The following is an 11250-nucleotide window of genomic DNA, read 5'->3' as shown; positions in this document are numbered from 1 at the left end:
TGCACAAGGGTTCTGATTTCCCCACACCCTTGCTAACCCATGTTGTTTTCCATTTTTAAAGACAAATTTAAGCCATTCTAGTGGTTGTGAAGTGGTACCTCATTGTGGTTTTGATTTGCATTTCCCTAATGACATGATGTTGAGCCTCTCTTCATATGCTTGTTAGCCATTTGTGAATTTTCTTTGGAAAAGTATCTGTTCAAGTACTTTGCCTATTTTTAAATTGGGTTATCTTTTTTGTTGTTGAACTTTAAGAGTTCTTTATATATTCTGGATCTAAATCCTCATCAGATTTATGATTTACAACTATTTTCTCCCATTCTATAGATTGTCTTTACACTTTGTGGATAATGTCTTTGATGCACAAAAGTCTTTAATTTCTAAGAAGCCCGGCTTGTCTTTTTTTTTTTCTTTTGTTGCTCATGTTCTTGTTGTCATATCTAAGAATCCATTGCCAAATCCAAGGTCATGAAGACTTAACCTTTATGTTCTTTGCTAAGAGTTTTATGGTTCCAGCTCTTTAGGTCATTGATCCATTTTGAGTTATTTTTTGTCTATGGCATGAGGTAGAGGTCCAACTTCATGCCTGTGCATGTGGACGTCCAGTTGTCCTGGCACCATTTGTTGCCAAGACTATTTTCTCTTTGAATGGTTTTGCCACCTTTGTCAAAAATCAGTTGGTCACAGTTGTATGAGTTTATTCCTGGATTCTCAATTCTATTCTGCGGTCTAGATGTGTGCCCTTATGTCAGTACCACACTGTTATAATTAGTGTAACTTCATAGTACAGTTTGGAACTTAGGGAGTGTGAGTCCTTCAACTCCGTTCCTTTTAAAGATTGTTTGGACATCTTAACAATATGAAGTCTTCCAATCCACGAACATGGGATGTCTCTCCCTTTTTTGAGTCTTTCATTTGTTTCAGAAGTGTTTGTAGTTTTCATGTACAAATCTTTCACTTCTTGGTTAAGTTTATTTCCAGGTGTTCTATGGATGCTATTTCCCTTTTGATTGCTCATTGCCGGTTATAGGGACACAGCTCACTTATGTGTTCATGTTGTAGCCTGAAACTTTGCTGACTTCTTTTAATAACTCTAGTAGTTTTCTGTGGATACTTGTGCATTTTCTATAAATAGAATCATACGTGCATATGGAAAAGGTTTTTACTTATTCCTTTCCAATTTGGATGCTTTTTGTTTCCTTTTCTTGCCTAATTGCTCTAACTAGAACTTCCAGTACTGTGTTGAATTAAAGTGGTTAAAGCAGGTGTCTTTGCCTCGATCCTTATCTTAGGGGCAAAGTTTTCAGTTTTTTAATTTTGAGTATGGGTTAGCTTTGGGATTCTTCGTATGATCTTTATCATGCTGTAGAGGTTCCCTTCTGTTCCTAATTTTCTGAGTATTAATTATGAAAGGCTGTTGGAATTTGGTAAATGCTATTTTTCCTGCATCAATTGAGATGATTTTGTGGTTTGTCCACTTCATTCTATCACTGTGGTATATTACATTGAGTTTTGTATATTGTACCACTCTTCCATTCCTGTGATAAACCCCACTTGTTCATGGCATCTAATCCTTTTAATATGAGGCTGGATATGCTAGTATTTTGTAAAAGGCTCTTGTATCTATATTTATAAGGGATTTTAGGGATATTTTCTTTGTTTGTAATGTACCTTTGATATCAAAATAATGCTACACTCCTATAATGAGTTACAAAATGGTCACCCTTCTATTTTTTGGAATAGTTTGGGAAAGATAGGTGTTAATTCTTCTTTAAACGTTTGGTAGAATTCACCAGTGAAGGCATCTGGTTCTTTTTTTTTTTTTTTAAAGATTTTATTTATTTATTTGAGAGAGAGAATGCGAGAGAGAGAGAGAGCATGAGAGGGGAGAGGGTCAGAGGGAGAAGCAGACTCCCTGCCAAGCAGGGAGCCCGATGCGGGACTCGATCCCGGGACTCGATTCCGGGACTCCAGGATCATGACCTGAGCCGAAGGCAGTCGCTTAACCAACTGAGCCACCCAGGCGCCGGAAGGCATCTGGTTCTGAACTTTTCTTTCCTAGGAGGTTTTTTGTTTGTTTGTTTGTTTGTTTGTTTGTTTGTTTTCCAGACTGATGCAATCTTTTCTTTTTATAGGTCTGTTCAAACTTTCCATTTCTTCTTCCTATTTCTTATTGAACCAGTTTGGTAATTTGTGTTTCCTAAGAATTTGTTCATTTCATTTATGTCATATAATTTGGGAGACATGTACTTGTTTATAGTATTTTCTTATATTTCTTTTTATTTCTATATAATTAGTAGTAATGTTACTACTAATTTTTTATTTTAACTATTTTCACCTTTATTTTTTTCTTTGTCATTATAGCTAAAAGTTTGTCATTTTTGTTGATCTATTCAAAGAAGCAACTTTTGTTTTAATTGCTCCCTCTCTATTATTTTTCTATTCTCTCTTTCATTTATCTCTAATATTTATTATTTTCTTTCTTCTGCTAGCTTTGGTTCAACTTGCTCTTCTTTTTCCACTTCCTTAAAGTGTAAAGGTAGGTTACTAATTTGAGATCTTTCTTCTTTTTTAACATAGACATTTATTGCTATAAATTTCCCTCTGAGCACCGCCTTTGCTGCATGCCATAAATTTTTGTGTGTTGTGTTTTCATTTTCATTTGTCTCTAAGTATTTTCTATATTCCCTTGTGATTTCTTCTGTGATCCATTAAGCTTGTTTAAGAGCATTTCTTTAATTTCCACATCTTTGTGACTTTCCCAGTTTTTCTTTTATTACTGATTTCTGTTTCACCAGTTGTGGTCGGAGAAGATACTTGGTATGATTTCAGTCTTTTTAAATTTATTGAGAATTGTTTGTGGCCTAAAACATGGTCTATCTTACGGAATGTTCCATATGGGTTTGAGAAGAATGTGTATTCTGCTGCTGGGGAGAGTGTGCTATGTATGTCTGTTATAGGTCGTTGATTAACAGTGTTAAAGTCCTGTATGTCCTTGTGGACTTTCTGTCTAGATGTTCCATCCACTATTGACAATGGAATGCTGATGCCTCCAAGTAGTACTGTAGCACCATTTATGTTTCTCTTCAATATATTAATGTTTGCCTCAAATATTTGGGGGCTCTGTTGTTTGGTGCATATGGGAATATATGTTTTTTAGAGTATCTCTGTTTGTATTTTACCCTTTATGTTTATAATTGTCTTCTTGATGAATTGACCCTTTTTTCAATATCTAATGCCCTTCTTTGTCTCTTCCAAGGGTCTTGACTTAGGGTCCATCTTGTCTGATATGGGGATGGCACACCACGTCTCCACTGGTTAATGTCTGTATGGAGGATCTTTTCTACCCTCTCACTTTAACCCTCTTTGTGTCACTGGGTCCCAGGTGAAGCTCCTGTAGACAGCATGCAGCTGGATCTTGTCTTTTAAACTATTCTGCCAAGCTCTGCCTTTAACTGGAGACATCCGCTCATTTACATTAGAAGTAATTTCTAATGTAAATGAGAAGGAAGGACTCCAGTCATTTCCTATGTGTTTTCTGTATGTCTTCAACTTCTTTTCACTGAGTCAAGATTTATTTCCAACCTTGAAAACATTTGGACTAATCAAAATGGTGCTGCTGTAATTTCTTATCATACTTTAGTACTTCATATAGAGATTTTCAGACATAGACACAATGACCCAGCCCGACAGTACATGGTAAGAATTACAAAGGCCCCTCGGCTATTTAACAAAACCGAAAGTGACAACAAAATAATGCAGCACAGGACTTGCACGTCCTTGATGAGGACATAATCAGGAGCAAGTTATTCAAACAAACCAAATGCAAATTTGTTCTTACACTTTTCATGTTTTAGTCTTTGCTTCATAAAGCCACTGATAATTGAGGAAACTTTCTTTCAAGTACGGGATTTCTAAATATTTTTATAGGATTTTTATTTATTTGAAATAGAGAGTGAGCAGGGGGGAGGGGCAGGGGGGAGGGAGAAGCAGGCTCTCCACTGAGCAGGGAGCCCTATGCAGGGCTCAGTCCCTGGACCTGGAGATCATGATCTGAGCTGAAGGCAGAGGCTTAACCGACTGAGTCACCCAGGTGCCCTGGGACTTCTAAATATTTTACTAAAGAAGAAATGAAAAAGCCACAAGCTATTCTGTTTCCCACAAATTCCTACACCAAAAAGGAAAACATGACCCAGCTGCATTTATCCATGTCCCGGCACCTCAACATCAGTTTTAGATATTTTCCTATATACTTTGTAAATGTCTTCAGTGCAATCAGCTCATTAATTTATGCAAATTAGAGAAACTGATTTATAATATCATCACCTTTAAAGGTATCTTCTATATACTTCTTCCCCCCGCCCCAAGACACCCACCAGATCTGTCGCTAAGGTGAACGATGATACAATCAACTGTTTCAGGAGCTCAAAGCAGTCTGTAATCTTAGCTTCTAAATATGCAGTGATCTCAAACTTCTACCAGTGTAAACAAAAAGACTCAAGTGCTCAAAAATCACATCGTTGCTGCGCCTGGGTGGCTTAATCCATTAAGCGTCTGCCTTCGGCTCAGGTCGTGATCCCAGGGTCCTGGGATCAAGAGCCCCATGTCGGGCTCCCCACTGAGCGGGGAGCCTGCTTCTCCCTCTGCCTCTGCTGCTCCCCCTGCTTGTGCTCTCTCTGTCTCTCAAATAAATAAATAAAATCTTTAAATAAAAATCACATAGTCAAAGAACAATGTATCAGTATGAAGATTTTTTAACTACAACTTTATTATGCCTTTCAAGCTACAAGCTCTCTTTAAAATGACATCAAATTACAGTGCATACACACCTATGACAGCTTAGACTTGCTTAGGAACACGTCATTACATTAAAATAAATAACCTTCTAAATATTTCATAATTTAATTGGCTCTTAAATAGTTTTCCTAGGGGGAAAACAAGCATTCTGTGTTCTTTGAGTTGGATATATAAGTGAACTGCTATTTATTCATTTAAAGCCTGAAGAAACCTAAAAACAAAAGTTTTTTTTTCTAATCAATACAGATATACATGATCATCATCATTAATACAGTGAAAGGATGAAATGGTATAAACAGAGTCAATCTCTCATAAGTATGGTTGCAAAATAATCTAAATGGACAATGACTAACACTGACAGTCATTTCAAGGAAAGAAGAACCTAAGTCAAGAAAATGTTGAAGAATATGTACTCTGACAAAGGAGTGAGAAGTATTAACACAAAAATGAGACCTATGGAATGAAAAAGTCATTTTACTTTGTCTTAAAAAAAATGGAGGGGCGCCTGGGTGGCTCGGTCATTAATCGTCTGCCTTTGGCTCAGATCATGATCCGGGGGTCCTGGGATTGAGCCCCACATCCGGCTCCCTGCTCTGCGGGAAGCCTGCTTCTCCCTCTCCCACTCCCCCCTGCTTGTGTTCCTTCTCTTGCTTTGTCTCTCTCTGCCAAATAAATAAGATCTTTAAAAAAAATATATGGACAAAACATGGAAGAAGGAGGGAACCTAGATTATTTAGAATTGAGGTAGATCTATACCAACATGGACTGTGGTACAATGATTTGAACTCATGAAGGAACTGAATAAAATGAAATGTCACAGGTCTTTATGTCAATAATAAAACATTAATTCAAAATACATACAAAATACAAAGTCTGGATTTTTCCCCTTAGGTTTGTAATAAGCATGAAACCTTTGTTCGGTGCATTTGCTTTTCTAAGCCTTCTCTGTTTAGAGCGTGTACTATTCAATGGCATCCACGCTGGATTTTACAGTTCTCAACTCAAATTAAAAACTTGCCTTTTATAGTAAAGTATACATTTTATTTCCATCATAAGGCAGTTTTAAGACCTTTCTAGTGGTATATTTTAGAAAGCTTTGAAAGGGTTTTTAATTAACATATACATTAAAAAAATCTTGATTTTTTTTTAGGATGACTCTTTTTAGTACTGACACATGATGGGTTTAACTTAAAGCATAATGTGGTAAATACAATATACTCTTTAAACCAATTCACAGCTTCAGGAATATAACCAAAATAAGTTGCATAGTCATAAGCAGTGGATGAATAAATAAGACAGATGATTTCTCCCCAGTGGCCATTCATTAGTTTGCTTTTAGGAACCTGGAAGACATTGTCCTCTTTGAGTTTCAAATGTTCTGGTAAGTCTAGCTGTTTCTTAGCTTACTCAATATCACCTTGAATTGCTGAGGTAAGTGACTCTAAGAATCAAAGTTTTTTTTCCGATCTGTAGCAGTCAAAGGTGGACACATTGAAGATATCCCCAGGGAAGTCCTCTTTGAAGGTATTCTTGGCATGAGTCTTCAAGGGGTTCTCCTATTCTTACAGTCTGGGTACCCACCTCTGTGCACCACCAGCAATGAACCTCTCCACTTGCAACACTGGCCCAATCACAGTAAATGCCAGTGGGTACATAAACTGCAGGATTGCCACCTGTTCAGGAAAGTTAACTGTGCAGATGCCTAGCTACTTGGAGCAGCATGCCTGAGCCACATCCGGAGCAGCACGGCCCCACCAGCAGAACTTGGCCAGTCACGTGGGTAGGCACACAATGCAGGGGGCGGCACCTATGACAAACCTGTCTTATATTTTTCTGTCCCTCCTTCTCTCCATTCCTGCATTCTTTTGTATTTGCCTTTTTTGTGGTGTAAATTTTTTAATTAAAATATAAATAACAAAGTTTACCATTTTAACCATTCTTAAGTGTACAATTCAGTGGCATTAAGGACATTCACAGTGTTGTGTGACCACCACCACTATCAATTCCAGAACTTTTTCATGATTCCAAACAGAAACTCTAACTATTAAGCAATAGCTCCCCATTCTGCCCTCCTCTGGGCACTGGTAACCTCTATTCTACTTTCTGTCCCTATGAATTTCCTATTCTAGATACCTCATATAAGTGGAATCATACAATATTTGTCCTTTTTGTATCTGGCCTATTTCACTTAAAATATTTTCAAGGATCATTAATATGGTACCATGTATCAGAACTCCATTCCTTGCAAGCTGGTACAACCACTCTGGAAAACAGTATGGAGGTTCCTCAAACAGTTGAAAATAGAGCTACCATACGATCCAGCAATTGCACTACTGGGTATTTACCACAAAGATACAAATGTAGGGATCCGAAGGGGTACATGCACCCCAATGTTTATAGCAGCAATGTCCACAATAGCCAAACTGTGGAAAGAGCCAAGATGTCCATCGACAGATGAATGGATAAAGAAGATGTGGTATATATACACAATGGAATATTATGCAGCCATAAAAAGGAATGAGAGCTTGCCATTTGCAACGACGTGGATGGAACTGGAGGGTGTTATGCTGAGTGAAATAAGTCAATCAGAGAAAGACATGTATCATAGGACCTCACTGATATGAGGAATTCTTAGTCTCAGGAAACAAACTGAGGGTTGCTGGAGTGGCAGGGGGTGGGAGGGATTGGGTGGCTGGGTGATAGACATTGGGGAGGGTATGTACTATGGTGAGCGCTGTGAATTGTGCAAGACTGTTGAATCACAGATCTGTACTTCTGAAACAAATAATGCAACATATGTTAGGGAAAAAAAAGAGGAAGATAGCAGGAGGGGAAGAATGAAGGGGAGTAAGTCAGAGGGGGAGACGAACCATGAGAGATGATGGACTCTGAAAAACAAACTGAGGGTTCTAGAGGGGATGAGGGTGGGGGGATGGGTTAGCCTGGTGATGGGTATTAAAGAGGGCACATTCTGCATGGAGCACTGGGTGTTCTGCACAAACAATGAATCATGGAACACTACATCAAAAACTAATGATGTAATGTACGGTGATTAACATAACAATAAAAAATTTTAAAAACTCCATTCCTTTTCATGGCTGAATAGTATTCCATTGTATGTATATACAGCATGTTTACTCATTCATCTGTTGATGGACACTTGGGTTGTTTCCACTTTTTGGCTATTGTGAATAGTGCTGCTATGAACACTGGTGTCCAAGTATCTTTGAGTCCCTGTTTTCAAGTCTTCTGGATATATACCTAAGAGTGACATTCCTGGGTAATATGATAATTCTATGTTTAATTTTTTGAGGACCTGACTATTTCCAGAGGGAATGCACTATTTTACATTCCTAGCAGCTAAGGGGTGGAGATTTAGAGGAATGTAGGGGAATAAGAATGTTCTAAAATTGGTTGTGGTGATGGTTGCAGAACTCTGTGAATCTACTGAAAGCTATTGAATTACACAGTTTAAACAGGTAAACTGTATGGTATGTGAATTATTTTATCAATATAACTGATAAAATGTATATAATCTACAAGAAGTAGACAAATTTACAATTATATTCAGAGATTTCAATAACCTTTCTCAATAATTTATAGAACAAATGTACAGAAGATCAGTAAGGATATAGAAAATGTGAACACTATCAACTGTCCTGAACTAATTGCCATTTATAGAATATTCCACCAAAAACAGAAGAACATACATCTTTTTCAGGTATACCCAGAACATTGATGAAGATAGACTACATCCTAGGCCGTAAAACAAGTCTCAGAAAGTTTAAAATGAATCAAGCTATCCAAAATATGTACTCTGACCATAATATGGAATTAAATTATAACTCAATAACATATTCCCAAATATTTGGTAACTAAATGACATGCTTCTAAATAATTCATGCATCAAATATGAAATCAAAAGGGAAATTAGAAAGTATTTTGAACTAACTAAAAAATGCATAACTAACGTATAAAATGTGGGATGTCACTAGAGCGATACTTGGGGAGAAATTTATAGTGTTAAATATATTAGAAGAAAAAGAAAATTTCAAATCAATGACCTCAGCTTCCACTTTAAGAAACTGGAAAAAGAATGAATTTAGCCCAAAGTAGAAGAAATAACAGAGAAGAGATCAATGAAATAGAAAACAGGAAAAACAAATAGAGAAAGTTAATGAAAGCAAAGCTGGTTCTTTAAGAACCAGTACAGCTGACTTTAGTCAGACTAACCAAGGGGGGAAAGGAGAAAAAATTAAAAATTACCAATATTAGGAATTAGAAAGATGACATCAGCACAAATGCAGCAGACAGGAAGTCATTAGAAGGATAATAAAGGATAACTATGAACAATTCTGTGCCTATAAATCTGACTAGCTAGATGAAAGGGATAAATTCTTTGAAAGATAAAACCTACCAAAGCTCATTCAAGAAGACAGATGGCCCGAATTGCCTACTAAATACCTATTAAAGAAATTGAATTCCCAATCCCATGCCCTTCCACAAAGTGAACTCAAGGTCCAGATAGCTTTACTGGCAAAGTCTACCATGCAAGGAAGAAATAATATGAATTTTACACTAACTCTTCCCAAAAGCTGAAACATGGAACACACTTCCCAACTTATTTTATGTAGCCAGCATTATCCTGATAGTGAGATCAACACAAAGATGTTGCATGAAAAGGAAACTACAGACCAATATTCTTCACGAACACAAATGCACCGTTTTATTTTTAATTTTAGCAAATGAAATCCAGTAAGATATGAAAAGGGTAATACACTATAATAATAGTGGAGTTTATTCCAGGAATGCAATGTTTATTAAACATTCAAAAATTGGGGCGCCTGGGTGGCTCAGTCAGTTAAGCATCTGCCTCAAGTCATGATCCCAGAGTCCTGGGATCGAGCCCCACATCGGGCTCCCTGCTCAGTGAGGAGCCTGCTTCTCCCTCTCCCCCTTCCCCTGCTTGTGCTACCTCTGTCAAATCAGTAAATAAAATCTTAAAAAAGAAAAGAGGTAAACATTCAAAAATCATTCAGTGTAAGCAAGAAGTGAAGGATAAAATGAACCCTGTGGTACTGGATATGAGTTGGAAACAGCAGTATGAACTCCTGTTTAATATATATGCAAATGGATAGATACAGAATCAGTAGAGGCATGCATGTACACGTGGGTTAGGATACATGCCTGCATTACCTAGTTTTGTCTTACCTGGCTCAGGCAGCCTAAAAGCAATGACATCTCAGTAGCAACAAGCATGCCTTGTGTCTAGATCTTGGTTTCCAATTAACATTCTCCAATTAAAGGAACTAGGTCATCTTAGAGAAATGCAGGACTGAGTTAGGGAAAATACAAGATAAGCCTGGAGCATTTTATAATATGAAAGTAAAGATAAAATTTTTTTTAAAAAATGATAGGGTCACATGAAACAGACACAGTAGCCATGTGAAAGCACTCCCAATGGCCAAAGCTAGAACATGTAAACAGCAAATTAAATAATACAGTATTGGATTATCATCCAAAGTATAAAATAAATATGAGTCTATACTGCAAAAATAATAAATAGGGGGAAAGAGGCAAATACTCCCTACAGAAGAATTCTAATTTTTTTAAGATTTATCTATTTATTTTAGAGAGAGAGAGAGAGAGAGCACAAGTGGGAGGGGCAGAGGGAGAGAATCCTCAAGCAGACTCCCCTCTGAGCACGGAGCCTGACGAGGTGCTCGATTCCACGACCCTGAGATCACGAACTGAGCCCAAACCAAGAGTCAGACGCCCAACCAACTGCACCGCCCAGGCGCCCCAGAAGAATTCTAAGTAATATATGTAGATACTACACCTCGCAGGAGCTGACACTTCATCAACACCACCCCCAAGTGTGCGCTAAACAGAGCAACTCAATTTCAAAGAATAAAAGATGGAGAGGGAACCGTGAATAAACCTGGAAAACACTACCCTGCCCAAGGGACCAAGGTTTAGTTTCACCCCTGATGTCACGTGTACGCCATGGTCTCCCCCATAGGAGTGAGGAGAAGGGTACTTCATCTCCATGGAATTCTTTGAAAAACTCATAATCCCAATAACCATGAGAAAAACATAAGACAATTCAAATTGAGGGACATTCTACAAAACATCTAACCAGTATTCCTCAAAACTGTCAAGGCCATATAAAAGCAAAGCAACACTGAGCAACTATCACAGAGCACAAGAGACTAATGAGACCTGAAACGTAGAAGCAATGTGGTACCCTGGATCGGACCTTGGAACAGGAAAATGACAATAGTGGAAAAACTGGAAAAATATGAATAAAGTCTGGAGTTTAGCTAATAATAATGTACAAGTGTTGATTTCTTAATTTTGACATACATACCGTGGTAATGTAAGATTTTAACGACAGGGGAACCTATCAACTGTTTCAACCCAGTTGAAACTGGGTGAAGGGCATGTGGGAAA

The sequence above is a fragment of the Callorhinus ursinus genome, unplaced genomic scaffold (genome assembly GCF_003265705.2).
Source record: "Callorhinus ursinus isolate GAN/ISIS: 27379988/994484 unplaced genomic scaffold, GSC_fseal_2.0 scaffold140, whole genome shotgun sequence".
Taxonomy (NCBI): Eukaryota; Metazoa; Chordata; class Mammalia; order Carnivora; family Otariidae; genus Callorhinus; species Callorhinus ursinus.
Note: the sequence above shows the minus strand (reverse complement) of the source record.